At 39.6% G+C, this 15,870-nt stretch overlaps 1 pseudogene; it reads left to right on the forward strand.

Annotated features, from left to right (window-relative positions):
• The first annotated feature begins 4,694 nt into the window (after positions 1–4,694).
• Positions 4,695–15,308, forward strand: LOC104667681 (annotated as a pseudogene).
• The last annotated feature ends 562 nt before the right edge of the window (positions 15,309–15,870 follow it).

The following is a 15,870-nucleotide window of genomic DNA, read 5'->3' on the forward strand; positions in this document are numbered from 1 at the left end:
ATTCCAGTGGTATTCTTACTTTCTTGGTATCCTTCTTTCTTTTGCTGTATCCCAAGCACAGCTTTCTGAAAACCTCCCTCTTTTCCTGCACACCAGCCTACTCTTCCCTTTTTTGTTGTTTTTTGTTTGTTTGCTTTTGTTTTTTTTGTGTGTTTGTTTGTTTGTTTGTTTCTGAAACCGAGTCTCGCTCTGTCGGCCAGGCCACAGTGCAGTGGCGCGATCTCAGCTCACTGCAACCTCCGCCTCCGGGGTTCAAGAGATTCTCCTGCCTCAGCCTCCAGGGTAGCTGGGACTACAGGTGCGTGCCACCCGCCCGGCTAAGTTTTGTATTTTTAGTAGAGACGGGCTTTCACAATGTTGGCCAGGATAGTCTGGATTTCTTGACCTCGTGATCCGCTTGCCTTGGCCTCCCAAAGTGCTGGGATTACAGGCGTGAGCCACCGCGCCCGGCTTTTTTGTTGTTGTTCTTGCTCTGTTCACCAAGGCTGGAGTGCACTGGCGCAGTCTCGGCTCACTGCAGCCTCCTCCTCCTGAGTTCAAGAGATTCTCCTGCCTCAGCCTCCAGGGTAGCTGGGACTACAGGCGCCTGCCACCACGCCCTGGCTAAGTTTTGTATTTTTAGTAGAGACAGGGTTTCACCATGTTGGCCAGGACGGTATCAAACTCCTGACCTCAGGTGATCCGCCTGCCTCAGCCTCCCAAAGTGCTGGGATACAGGGGTGAGCCACGGTGCCCGGCTGTCTTCTTCATTCCTATGTAGCTGTTTCAAGGTCATTACCTTCTATTCACTTGTTAAAATATTTCTAGAAGATTTTACACATCAAGAGCCCATCTATTCTTATTGCATTTTATCCTTTAAGAACGTGATATATAGGGCAGGAAAGCATTCTGAACGAGTTCCCTTAATCATCTATGGCAGAAACTTTTAGCATTTCTGAAAAAAAAGTTTGCCGGTATAAATTTTCTTTGATGGCTGATGAAATGAAGTGAATTGCAAAGAGGTTTAAGGAACCAGCTTCAGACACTTTACTGTTTAACAACTAATTGGCTCTTCTTTTTCCTGACTGATATTAATTTATACTGTTTAATACTTTATAGCAAGGGTAGGCAAGTTAAACCTAAAGTTAAAATTCAGCCTCCTTTTTACAGCCATTTAACAATATGTTTTACATTTTTAAGAAAAGAAAAAGAAAGGAGGGAAGAAGAGAGGAAAGGGAGAAAGAGAGGAAGACAAATTATGTTCAAGTAACTGATTTGGTCCATGATACCTAAAATATTTACAATCTGGCCCTTTGTAACAAAAGTTTGCCAATCTCTGCTTTCAACTGTAGGGAGCCCTTAAAGGTCTATTGAAAAAGAATTGAATAACTCAGATAACATGATGGATTGGGTATCCACACTTCCCAGATGAAAAAAATGAACCTTTATTGTGACTTACCCAATAGAGCCCAAACTCAGGTCTTCATTTTCTAGATTCAATATGCTTCAGCTTAAATCTCAACTTCACCACTGACCAGCTGTTTGATCTTGGACTAGTTACCTAATCTTTTGGGACCTCAGCTCTTTATTTGCAAGAAAGACATTAAAATATTACCTGTCCCATGGTGTTGCTGTGAAGTGTAACTGAATTAACACATAAAGATAGCTTAGATACTGCCTAAATATCACGATGTAACTTATTATTATATCTGAAATGCTTTTTACAGCATCTAAAGAGACTTTTATGAAATGCTAGTTGAACTGTGTGAAAAAAACATTTCATACAGAAATAAATTTTTTTAAAAGAGTTAAATTTATACAGTATTTCTCATGTATAATACATAATTCTCAGAGGCTTTTAATGCTAATATCATTGTGGATCACAAAGAGATAGAATTTTTAGTGTTTCCCAAATGTGCTTGACTATGTATATATGCATCTTTGTATCTACCTATGTTTTTAGGCGTTGCTGTATTTATCTATGGATCTATCTATCCATTCATCTATCTATCTATCTGTTGATCTATCTATATCTTGTTCTATTTGGGAGGAGTATTTTATATCTAATTTTCTAAAAAGATAATTTAAAAAATCTTAATTTAGAAGATTTTTCCCCAGATTTCATTAAATGTCAGATCTCCTTTATATGACTGAGGACAAGAACCTTTCTTTTTTTTTTTTTTTTTTTTTCCTTTTTGTAGACGGAGTCCTGCTCTATCACCCAGGCTGGAGTGCAGTAGTGCAATCTCGGCTCACTGCAACCTCTGTCTCCCAGGTTCAAGCAATTCTCCTGCCTCAGCCTTCTGAGTAGCTGGGATTAAAGGCACACACCACCACGCCCAGCTAATTTTTGTGTTTTCAGTAGAGACGGGGTTTCACCCTGTTGGTCAGGCTGGTCTCAAACTCCTGACCTCTTGATGCACCCGCCTCGGCCTCCCAAAGTGCTGGGATTACAGGTATGAGCCACTGTGCCCGGCCAACACAGACTTTTTTAAATATAATTTTATTTCATATTCCCCTACAGAGAATATGATTTCAGGATATAAAGTGCTCAATAAAGGCTGGCTAGCTTCCTTGCTTATCTGCTTGCTCACTTGTCAGCAATTAGCCTGATGCAGGGCTAACAGTTTTGTAATTGAGAAACATGCGCAGTTCTATAGTAGTTCCTAGGAGGAACGCTTTATCCTGAAGGTGAGAGGAAGGTGAGAATTACTGATGCTTTCTAGATAACTAATTTTTGAGCTGAATCCTGAGCTGCAAGCTTCAGAAATTAGCTAAGAAAATGAAAGAACCAAAAGGTTGTCAGGCTGAGGGAGTTTCCATGATTTTAAGGAGATAAGATAGTATTCAGGTGATTGGAGAGGGTAAGGGACTGGGAAGGGGTGAACCCCTATTAAAAGCTAAACATACTAAGCAAAATAAGTCAGTCACAAAAAGATAAAAACTGCATTATTTCGCTTATATGAGGACCCTAAAGTAGTCAAAATTGTAGAGACAGAGAGTAGAACAGTGATTGCCAGAGGCGGGGGATAGGGAGAAATGGGAGTCATTGTTTAACAGTTTAGAGATTCAGTTTCGCAAGATGAAAAGAGTTCTGGAGACAGATGGTAGTGAGGTGATGGTTGCACAAGAATATAAATGTACTTAACACTGCTGAACTGCGCTTAAAATGCTTAAGATGGTACATTTTATGTTATGTGTATTTTGCAATAAAAAACGTTTCAGGAAAGAAAAGCTAGGCGCAGCACAGGGCACTTTCCATATTTTTTTTTTTTTTTTTATTACTAATATTCACACTAACTCTGCAAGATACCTAAGAAAACTGCTTTGTAAGCTTTATTTACTGAGTAAATTTCCCAAAGCCAGAGACCTGGCTGGGGGCAGAGTCAGGATTAAACGCAGGTGGGGAGACTTTAAAGCCTGTGCGTTTTCTTGTAGGAATGCTTAGCAAGAAATTCCTTCACAGTGTCAGTGCCTTTAGGGGGACACTGAGGCAGATATTTTTGGAGACTTCTCAACTCTCAATTCATAAGAGATTGCCTCCCTCTCCTACAAGTTTAGATCCAGACAGAGTTTGGGTTTTTGTTTCAGACACTGCAACAGAATTGTCCAACTCATCTGTCTTTTCTGCGCATATTTTTGCAACGTCGATGACTAAATTGCAAAGCAATTGATATCTATTAAAAGTGCAAAATCCAAGAACCAAAGATTGCAAGGTGGATTCTACCTTCTAATAATTAAGCTTGTTGCAATGAAGTCTTAGTTTTGTCCTTAACTATACAGTCTTCTATTACCTTTATGATTTCACTTTTTGAGAATATAAATTTTGATCATTCAAAATAAACTTCAGTTTATAGTAACAGGAAAATAATGTCACAACAAATATTAGCCCATTATTCCAAAGCTGTGGTTATTTGAAAAACAGTAAGAGCTGACATTTAGTGGATGTTTATAGGCACTAGCTTTAAGTGCCTTTTATTTGTCTTCATCAGATCATCACAGAAACGCTATTGGTAAGTACATTTATTATTCCCATATGATAGATGAGAAAATTGAAGTATAAAGATTTTATGTAAAGTATCCAAGATTACTTAGAACACAAGTAGTCTGATGGCAAAGAGCTCTGAACCACTCTGTTATCCTATCTTGACTTTACTGTGTATTTAAGACTCATATATTCGTGGGTATTTTTGTTTTATGGAACTGTATCTCTATTCCTGCACTTATTTTTCATTTCTGATGCAATTATAATACATTATGTATTTATGAAATATTATAATTTATGCAATATTTTAATTTTTAGTACAAGTTTCACTTTTGTTCTTTTTGAAACATCTTTCTTAACATTTTAATGGTTTTTTAACATCTACTTTAACATCTTATTCTCATTTAACATCTAAATGAGAATACATCTAAATATTCTTATTTAACATCTACTTATTCTCAATTGATTTTTCTTCCAAATAAACTTTAAAATCACATTATAAAGTACATGTGCGTATACATACACAAATTCTCTTGAAATTCTTACCAGATTTTCAGCAAAATTGTGTGTTATTTTGAAGACACATAATATTCTTAAAATATTAAGTTTTACCATCAAAAAAGCTTTAACAATTGCCTTAAATTTGTATTAGTTATTACATGTTACATGTATTGATATTTTATATTTGTGTGACTTTTGGTATTATAATTTTCTAACTAGTTATGTCGATATGGGGAAAACTATTGTGTTTTACGTATAGTAAAAGCCCTTTTATCCAAAGCAGTCAGTGCTTGATCAATTAATTGAAAAGTCAATTACAAGGAAATTAATTTTTTAAATGTATACATTATAAAAATTTAACTTAAGACATATAAATGAACATTTTTACCCCTAATGCTCTGATGTATGATCAAGCCTTTTTGTGTATGTGTTTTGTGTGGGATGATTATTGCAAACTGAAGTTTTCTTATGTGAACCACATTCCCAAATCATTGTCTACAATTTGCAATATCAGTGTCTTTAGAGATTCTTGTGAAATGAAATGCATGCTACATTATCCAAGATTTTTATGATCTTTTCCCTCAAACATATATAGTAACTCTGCCCATCTTAGCTAATTCATCAGTAAGTTACTGTTTGTTTGCAACTCATTTTTATCAAATAATTTCAAAATATTTACATTGATATCCATTGAAAGAATCCTCTTTCACATTCGTAGTTCAATAGTGTATACAACGTTTCATGCACTATTAACTTTTACAATATTAAGTGTGCTTGGTTTATTGACAGTTGGAAACAAACACAGTTGACTTCACAAGCAAAAACCTCAAATGGTGGGAGTAGAAGTGTTCAGACGTACTGGAGTGAAATCTTGCTTAGAACTGGATGTCCTATGGATACCCAGCAGACAGTATGTTCCATAGAGGGAAAGAGAACAAAGTGACTAAATGGAAATTAGTTAATGATTGGTCATCTTAAGGAATTTCCATATTAGTTCTAACAATTTCTTAAGTTGTCTTGAGGTTTTCATAGGGACAGTCAGATATCTATCACCTTTATTGGTTGGAGGACATGGCTTATTTCACTTTGTAGAACTTTCTGAAAAAATATTGAATAAAAGAGTAATAGCTTTTCCATGGTGCTACTTTTTGCCTCTTAAAAATATTCTTTTGCTTCTTAAATCAATCTAACATATTTTTAAAGGAAAATATGCCTATCAACATTTATTATAATAATTGATATGTTTTATTCTGCTTCCAAAAACTTTCTTAAAAATATTTTTTTCTATATAATTTCTTACCCATTTTTGTTTGCTTATTTTTCTTTTGAATGATAGTTTCATTCTTTCATTTTTTTTCTTATTTTGGGGGAAAAGATAGATAGATGATAGACACAATGCATATTTGAAAAAGTACATTCTATTTGTACTTACTATTAAAGTAATTAATATTAAAAGGTAAAGAATATAAGTAGAATAAACTTTTCTACAATTATTCACATCTAAGTAATATTGTAGTTTATACTGAATCATTTCTTAAACAGTTTGAGGAAATTAGCAGAATATCACCTATCTTCTCCCCTGCCCGTCTTTCATACTTTTCAAAATCAATTGAGATATCAGATACAGATCACTTTTTTTGTTTGTTTTGTTTTTTTTTTGAGATTGAGTCTGGCTCTGTCGCCAGGCTGGAGTGCAGTGGCATGATCTCGACTCACTGGAACCTCTGCCTCCCGAGGTCAAGCGATTCTCCTGACTCAGCCTCCTAAGTAGCTGGAACTGCAGGTGAGTGGCACCACACTCAGCTAATTTTTGTATTTTTAGTAGAGACAGGGTTTAAAAACTGTTTCCCATAATGCATTTTTCAAGAACTATACTTGAAATTTTTGTTCTTTATAAAATAATATTTGAAATAATTACTTAGATATAACTGTATTTTACTATGCTTTAATTCTCTCCACTTTTTTATTACAAATACACAATATTGACTTTTAATTTTTTTTATTATACTTTAAGTTCTAGGGTACATGTGCATAACGTGCAGGTTTGTTACATATGTATACTTGTGCCATGTTGGTGTGCTGCACCCATCAACTCGTCAGCACCCATCAATTCATCATTTACATCAGGTATAACTCCCAATGCAATCCCTCCCCCCTTACCCCCTCCCCATGATAGGTCCCGGTGTGTGATGTTCCCCTTCCCGAGTCCAGACAATCTCATTGTTCAGTTCCCACCTATGAGTGAGAACATGCGGTGTTTGGTTTTCTGTTCTTGTGATAGTTTGCTGAGAATGATGCTTTCCAGCTGCATCCATGTCCCTACAAAGGACACAAACTCATCCTTTTTTATGACTGCATAGTATTCCATGGTGTATATGTGCCACATTTTCTTAATCCAGTCTGTCACAGATGGACATTTGGGTTGATTCCAAGTCTTTACTATTGTGAATAGTGCCACAATAAACATACGTGTGCATGTGTCTTTATAGCAGCATGATTTGTAATCCTTTGGGTATATACCCAGTAATGGGATGGCTGGGTCGTATGGTACTTCTAGTTCTAGATCCTTGAGGAATCGCCGTACTGTTTTCCAGAATGGTTGAATTAGTTTACAATCCCACCAACAGTGTAAAAGTATCCCTATTTCTCCACATCCTCTCCAGCACCTGTTGTTTCCTGTCTTTTTAATGATTGCCATTCTAACTGGTGTGAGATGGTATCTCATTGTGGTTTTGATTTGCATTTCTCTGATGGCCAGTGATGCTGAGCATTTTTTCATGTGTCTGTTGGCTGTATGAATGTCTTCTTTTGAGAAATGTCTATTCATATCCTTTGCCCACTTTTTGATGGGGTTATTTGTTTTTTTCTTGTAAATTTGTTTGAGCTCTTTGTAGGTTCTGGATATTAGCCCTTTGTCAGATGAGTAGATTGCAAAAATTTTTTCCCATTCTGTAGGTTGCCTGTTCACTCTGATGGTAGTTTCTTTTGCTGTGCAGAAGCTCTTTAGTCTAATTAGATCCCATTTGTCAATTTTGGCTTTTGTTGCCATTGCTTTTGGTGTTTTAGACATGAAGTCCTTGCCCATGCCTATGTCCTGAATGGTATTCCCTAGGTTTTCTTCTAGGGTTCTTATGGTATTAGGTCTAACATTTAAGTCTCTAATCCATCTTGAATTAATTTTCATATAAGGAGTAAGGAAAGGATCCAGTTTCAGCTTTCTACTTATGGCTAGCCAATTTTCCCAGCACCATTTATTAAATAGGGAATCCTTTCCCCATTTCTTGTTTTTGTCAGGGTTATCAAAAATCAGATGGCTGTAGATGTGTGGTATTATTTCTGAGGACTCTGTTCTGTTCCATTGGTCTATATCTCTGTTTTGGTACCAGTACCATGCTGTTTTGGTTACTGTAGCCTTGTAGTATAGTTTGAAGTCAGGTAGTGTGATGCCTCCAGCTGTGTTCTTTTGACTTAGGATTGTCTTGGCAATGCGGGCTCTTTTTTGGTTCCATATGAACTTTAAAGCAGTTTTTTCTAATTCTGTGAAGAAAGTCATTGGTAGCTTGATGGGGATGGCATTGAATCTATAAATTACCTTGTGCAGTATGGCCATTTTCACGATATTGATTCTTCCTATCCATGAGCATGGTATGTTCTTCCATTTGTTTGTGTCCTCTTGTATTTCACTGAGCAGTGGTTTGTAGTTCCCCTTGAAGAGGTCCTTTACATCCCTTTAAGTTGGATTTCTAGGTGTTTTATTTTCTTTGAAGCAATTGTGAATGGAAGTTCATTCCTGATTTGGCTCTCTGTTTTTCTGTTACTGGTGTATAAGAATGCTTGTGATTTTTGCACATTAATTTTGTATCCTGAGACTTTGCTGAAGTTTCTTATCAGCTTAAGGAGATTTTGGGCTGAGACAATGGGGTTTTCTAAATATACAATCATGTCATCTGCAAACAGGGACAATTTGACTTCTTCTCCCTTCCTAACTGAATACCCTTGATTTCTTTCTCTTGCCTGATTGCCCTAGCCAGAACTTCCAACACTATGTTGAATAAGAGTGGTGAGAGAGGGCACTGTCTTGTGCCAGTTTTCAAAGGGAATTTTTCCAGTTTTTGCCCATTCGGTATGATATTGGCTGTGGGTTTGTCATAAATAGCTCTTATTATTTTGAGGTACGTTCCATCAATACCGAATTTATTGAGCGTTTTTAGCATGAAGGGCTGTTGAATTTTGTCAAAGGCCTTTTCTGCATCTATTGAGATAATCATGTGGTTTTTGTCTTTGGTTCTGTTTATATGCTGGATTACATTTATTGATTTGCATATATTGAACCAGCCTTGCATCCCAGGGATGAAGCCCACTTGATCATGGTGGATAAGCTTTTTGATGTGCTGCTGGATCTGGTTTGCCAGGATTTTATTGAGGATTTTTGCATCGATGTTCATCAGAGATATTGGTCTAAAATTCTCTTTTTTGTTGTGTCTCTGCCAGGTTTTTGTATCAGGATGATGTTGGCCTCATAAAATGAGTTAGGGAGGATTCCCTCTTTTTCTATTGACTGGAATAGTTTCAGAAGGAATGGTACCAGCTCCTCCTTGTACCTCTGGTAGAATTCAGCTGTGAATCCATCTGGTCCTGGACTTGTTTTGGTTGGTAGGCTATTAATTATTGCCTTAGTTTCAGAGCCTGCTATTGGTCTATTCAGGGATTCAGCTTCTTCCTGGTTTAGTCTTGGGAGAGTGTACGTGTCCAGGAAATTATCCATTTCTTCTAGATTTTCTAGCTTATTTGCGTAGAGGTGTTTATAGTATTCTCTGATGGTAGTTTGTATTTCTGTGGGGTCCGTGGTGATATCTCCTTTATCATTTTTTATTGCGTCTATTTGATTCTTCTCTCTTCTCTTTTTTTTTTTTTTTTTGAGATGGAGTCTCGCTCTGTTGCCTGGGCTGGAGTGCAGTGGCCGGATCTCAGCTCACTGCAAGCTCCGCTTCCCGGGTTTACGCCATTCTCCTGCCTCAGCCTCCTGAGTAGCTGGGACTACAGGTGCCCACCACCTTGCCCGGCTAGTTTTTTGTATTTTTTAGTAGAGATGGGGTTTCACCATGTTAGCCAGGATGCCCTCGATCTCCTGACCTCATGATCCGCCCGTCTCAGCCTCCCAAAGTGCTGGGATTACAGGCTTCAGCCACTGTGCCCAGCTCTTCTCTTCTTTATTAGTCTTGCTAGCAGTCGATCAATTTTGTTGATCTTTTCAAAAAACCAACTCCTGGATTCACTGATTTTTTGGAGGGTTTTTTGTGTCTCTATCTCCTTCAATTCTGCTCTCATGCTAGTTATTTCTTGCCTTCTGCTAGCTTTTGAATGTGTTTGCTCTTGCTTCTCTAGTTCTTTTAATTGTGATGTTAGAGTGTCAATTTTAGATCTTTCCAGCTTTCTCTTGTGGGCATTTAGTGCTATGAATTTCCCTCTACACACTGCTTTAAATGTGTCCCAGAGATTCTGGTATGTTGTATCTTTGTTCTCATTGGTTTCAAAGAACATCTTTATTTCTGCCTTCATTTCGTTATGTACCCAGTAGTCATTCAGGAGCAGGTTATTCAGTTTTCATGTAGTTGAGCGGTTTTGATTGAGTTTCTTAGTCCCGAGTTCTAGTTTGATTGCACTGTGGTCTGAAAAACAGTTTGTTATAATTTCTGTTTTTGTACATTTGCTGAGGAGTGCTTTACTTCCAATTATGTGGTCAATTTTGGAATAAGTGTGATGTGGCGCTGAGAAGAATGTATATTCTGTTGATTTGAGGTGGAGAGTTCTGTAGATGTCTATTAGATCGGCTTGCTGCAGAGATGAGTTCAATTCCTGGATATCCTTGTTAACTTTCTGTCTCATTGATCTGTCTAATGTTGACAGTGGGGTGTTGAAGTCTCCCATTATTATTGTATGGGAGTCTAAGTCTCTTTGTAAGTCTCTAAGGCCTTGCTTTATGAATCTGGGTGCTCCTGTATTGGGTGCATATATATGTAGGATAGTTAGCTCTTCCTGTTGAATTGATCCCTTTACCATTATGTAATGGCCTTCTTTGTCTCTTTTGATCTTTGATGCTTTAAGTCTGTTTTATCAGAGACTAGGATTGCAACTCCTGCTTTTTTTTTGTTCTCCATTTGCTTGGTAGATCTTCCTCCATCCCTTTATTTTGAGCCTATGTATGTCTCTGCATGTGAGATGGGTCTCCTGAATATAGCAGACTGATGGGTCTTGACTCTTTATCCAGTTTGCCAGTCTGTGTCTTTTAATTGGAGCATTTAGTCCATTTACATTTAAGGTTAATATTGTTATGTGTGAACTTGATCCTGCCATTATGATATTAACTGGTTATTTTGCTCGTTAGTCGATGCAGTTTCTTCCTAGCCTCGATGGTCTTTACAATTTGGCATGTTTTTGCAATGGCTGGTAGCAGTTGTTCCTTTCCATGTTTAGTGCTTCCTTCAGGGTCTCTTGTAAGGCAGGCCTGGTGGTGACAAAATCTCTAAGCATTTGCTTATCTGTAAAGGATTTTATTTCTCCTTCACTTATGAAACTTAGTTTGGCTGGATATGAAATTCTGGGTTGAAAATTCTTTTCTTTAAGAATGTTGAATAGTGGCCCCCACTCTCTTCTGGCTTGTAGAGTTTCTGCCGAGAGATCTGCTGTTAGTCTGATGGGCTTCCCTTTGTGGGTAACCTGACCTTTCTCTCTGGCTGCCCATAAGATTTTTTCCTTCATTTCAACTTTAGTGAATCTGGCAATTATGTGTCTTGGAGTTGCTCTTCTTGAGGAGTATCTTTGTGGCGTTCTCTGTATTTCCTGAATTTGAATGTTGGCCTGCCCTACTAGGTTGAGGAAGTTCTCCTGGATGATATCCTGAAGAGTGTTTTCCAACTTGGTTCCATTTTCTCCCTCACTTTCAGGTACCCCAATCAGATGTAGATTTGGTCTTTTCACATAATCCCATACTTCTTGCAGGCTTTGTTCATTTCTTTTCCTTCTTTTTTCTTTTGGTTTCTCTTCTCGCTTCATTTCATTCGTTTGATCCTCAATCACTGATACTCTTTCTTCCAGTTGATCGAGTTGGTTACTGAAGCTTGTGCATTTGTCACGTATTTCTCGTGTCATGGTTTTCATCTCTGTCAGTTCCTTTATGAGCTTCTCTGCATTGATTATTCTAGTTATCAATTCTTCCACTCTTTTTTCAAGATTTTTAGTTTCTTTGCGCTGGGTACGTAATTCCTCCTTTAGCTCTGAGAAGTTTGATGGACTGAAGCCTTCTTCTCTCATCTCGTCAATGTCATTCTCTGTCCAGCTTTGATCCGTGGCTGGTGATGAGCTGCGTTCCTTTGCAGGGGGAGATGCACTCTTATTCTTTGAATTTCCAGCTTTTCTGCCCTGCTTTTTCCCCATCTTTGTGGTTTTATCTGCCTCTGGTCGTTGATGATGGTGACGTACTGATGGGGTTTTGGTGTGGGTGTCCTTCCTGTTTGTTAGTTTTCCTTCTAAGAGTCAGGACCCGAGTGTAGGTCTGTTGGAGATTGCTTGAGGTCCACTCCAGACCCTGTTTGCCTGAGTATCAGCAGCAGAGGCTGCAGAAGATAGAATACTGCTGAACAGTGAGTGTAGCTGTCTGATTCTTGCTTTGGAAGCTTCCTCTCAGGGGTGTACTCCACCGTGTGAGGTGTGGGGTGTCCCTAGTGGGGGATGTCTCCCAGTTAGGCTACTCAGGGGTCAGGGACCCACTTGAGCAGGCAGTCTGTCCGTTCTCAGATCTCAACCTCCGTGTTGGGAGATCCACTGCTCTCTTCAAAGCTGTCAGACAGAGTTGTTTGCATCTGCAGAGGTTTCTGCTGCTTTTTTGTTTGTTTGTTCAGCTGTGCTCTGTCCCCAGAGATGGTCTGCAGAGACTGGCAGGCCTCCTTGAGCTGCTGTGAGCTCCACCCAGTTCGAGCTTCCCAGGGCTTTGTTTACCTACTTAAGCCTCAGCAATGGCGGGCGCCCCTCTCCCAGCCTTGCTGCCGCCTTGCAGTTAGATCGCAGACTGCTGTGCTAGCAATGAGGGAGGCTCCGTGGGCATGGGACCCTCCTGGCCAGGTGTGGGATATAATCTCCTGGTGTGCCCGTTTGCTTAAAGCGCAGTATTGGGGTGGGAGTTACCCGATTTTCCAGGTGTTGTGTGTCTCAGTTCCCCTGGCTAGGAAAAGGGATTCCCTTCCCCCTTGCGCTTCCCAGGTGAGGCGATGCCTCGCCCTGCTTCAGCTCTCGCTGGTTGGGCTGCAACAGCTGACCAGCACCGATTGTCCAGCACTCCCTAGTGAGATAAACCCAGTACCTCAGATGAAAATGCAGCAATCACCTGCCTTCTGAGTCGCTCGCGCTGGGAGCTGGAGACTGGAGCTGTTCCTATTTGGCCATCTTGCTCCGCCCCCGATATTTTTAACTAACTAAATTTTTTAAGTTGTTTTCAGCATAGATATGAAGGACAGAATTCCAGAGCATTGGCAATCCTAAAAAATTCTGACAATTTTATTGAGCATAGGATTCATTGATCAGAATGTGTTTTACTTAAAACATCATGTCCTGGGTTTTTATGCCACAAAATAGATATTTTACATAAAAATTTGCCTGAAAGTAATTTTTTAGAAAGCAGAGGGTTTTAAAAAATTTTTTCTGCTGTGGAATTTTTAGTTTCCTCATCATCTTTCCTTACTTCAGCTAGCTTCGCTCTTGTGACTGCCTATCAAGCATCTAAAGCCTTTACGTGTCAATCTATTTGATTTCCAAACACAATTGAAGTCTTACAGAAAACACTTCAATAAATAAAAATAAATAAGTAACATACATCAGAATAAAATGGCAATAACGTTGTGTTCCTAGTCCTCTGTAAGACCAAAACACTGGGATTAATAAGAATGATTAGAATCATCTAATATATTATCTATAGATGTTTACCGTTATACAACTATGAAACTTTAGCAGAAACAGAGACCTAACTCATAAATCTTTATATTTTATTTTGTACATTTAAGGTGTACAACATGATATTTTGATGTACATATATACATAGCGAATTATATAGTATATTCAAGAAATTAACATATCCATCACCTCACACAGTTAGCACTTTTTAATGGTAGGAGTAACTAAAATCTACTCTCTTACCAAATTTTCAGTGCATCCTACAATATTAACTATAATCCTCATGCTATATATGCATTAGATCCTGGACTTTTTCATCCTACACAGCTGCAAGTTTATACCTTTGGACTTACCTCTCCTATCTCCTCTCCCTCACTCCCCTAGTAACACCACTGTTCTACCATCTTAAATTTATATTTTAAAGTGTAATGCTTGAAACACTTTAGAAATCTGTTTCTTTCTCTTCAAGAAAATACACATGAAGATTTCGGAGGAAAATAATTCCCTATGTTTAATTACAATTAGAGTATCAGATTGGGTGCAGTGACTCATACCTGTAATCCCTGCACTCCGGGAGGCTGAGGCTGAAGAATAGTTTGAGCCCATGAGTTTGAGACCAGCCTGAGCAAGAAAGAAAGACTCCATCTCTACAAAAAATATAAACATTAACTGGAATAGTGGAATGGGCCTGTAGTTCTAGCTACTCAGGAGGCTGAGATGGAGGAATCACCTGAGCTTGGGAAGTAGAGGCTGCAGTGAACTGTGATCACGCCACTGCAGTCAGCCTGAGCGACAATGTGAAACCCTGTCTTAAAAAAAAAAAAAAAAAAAAGGAACCTCAATGACAGTTAGGTAATTCCCACCTCAGAAACAAAGTCCTCCCTCTTTATTTTACTCAGGCAATAAAGCAACTCAGCCAAGGAAGGCTCAGTGCTTCCTATCCTTTTGCACAAGACGTGCTTGCATGGAAACCTGTCTTCAACGGGTCTAGTCCCACTGAGTTTGTGTTCCGTGTGTTCACCACAGTCCCTGAATTTCAGGTTCTTCTCTTCTTTCTCTTCCTCCTTCTCTATTTGATGATCCTCTGTGGCAACACAGTCATCATCTGGGTTGTGTTGCCTACCCAGCCTTCTCCGAACCCTGATGTATTTCTTCTTGTCCAACCTGCCCTTTGTAGAGATCTGCTACACCACCGTTGTGGTGCCCTTGATGCTTTCCAACATTTTTGGGGCCCAGAAGCCCATCCCATTGGCTGGATGTGGGGCCCAAATGTTCTTCTTTCTCACACTTGGTGGTGCTGACTGTTTCCTCTTGGCGATCATGGCCTATGACCGCTATGTGGCCATCTGCCACCAACATGACCTGCCCGCTGTGTGTGCAGAAGCTGGGCGGCGCCGTGGGTCTGGCCTTCTTCCTCTCCCTGCAGTTCACCGCCTTAATCTTCACCCTACCCTTCTGCGGCCACCGCCGGGAAATTAACCACTTCCTCTGCAAGGTACCTCCCGTCCTGTGCCTGTCCTGTACTGACATCCGCGTGCACCAGGCTGTCCTCTACGTCGTGAGCATCCTCGTGCTGACCATCCCCTTCTTGTTCATCTGCGTCTCCTATGCGTTCATCACCTGCGCCATCCTGTGCATCCGTTCTGCCGAGGGCCGCCGCCGGGCCTTCTCCACCTGCTCCTCCCACCTCACCGTTGTCCTGCTGCAATATGGCTGCTGTGCCTTGGTATACTTGCGTCTCCAGTCCAGCTCCTCTGTAGATGAGGACCGCCAGTTTGCCCTTGTTTACACCTTTATCACACCATTACTCAACCCTTTGATTTACACCCTTAGGAACAAGGATGTCAAAGGTGCCCTGAAAAAAGTGATCAGTACCAAAGGGACATCTGAGTCCTTCTGAAGGCTCTGAGAGACTGAAAGGGGCACCTGGGCATGGGACAACGGTAAAACTCTTCCACCCAAATGCTAGATTTGCCTTCATTGTATCAGAATTTGGACTTTGATTAATTCTCTGTGCCTAATGCACTTAGTTGCTACAGATCATTCTCATTTTTAAAAAGGTCTTCCAAAACCTTAAAACTCAAAAAGTGTAGACTGCTATCATTCACTTAACTCCAAATTTATAATTTTACCTTTCCTCTAAAGCAATATAAAAGGAAAAATTTATTTTAAGAAACTGGCTCATGTGACTGTGGGGGTGAAAGCAAAGAGGGGCCAGGTGTGGTGGCTCACACCTGTAATCCCAGCACTTTGGGAGGCCAAGGTGGGTGGATCTCTTGAGCCCAGGAGTTTGAGACCAGCCTGGGCAACATGGTGAAACCCCATCTCTACAAAAAAATATATAAGAAGTAGCCGGGCATGGTGGCACATGACTGTATTCCCAGCTACTTGGGAGGCTAAGGTGGGAGAATCACTCAAGCCTAGGAGGTCGAAGCTGCAGTGAGCCGGGATCACACCACTGC

This window comes from Rhinopithecus roxellana, chromosome 15 (assembly GCF_007565055.1).
Source record: "Rhinopithecus roxellana isolate Shanxi Qingling chromosome 15, ASM756505v1, whole genome shotgun sequence".
NCBI classification, from domain to species: Eukaryota; Metazoa; Chordata; class Mammalia; order Primates; family Cercopithecidae; genus Rhinopithecus; species Rhinopithecus roxellana.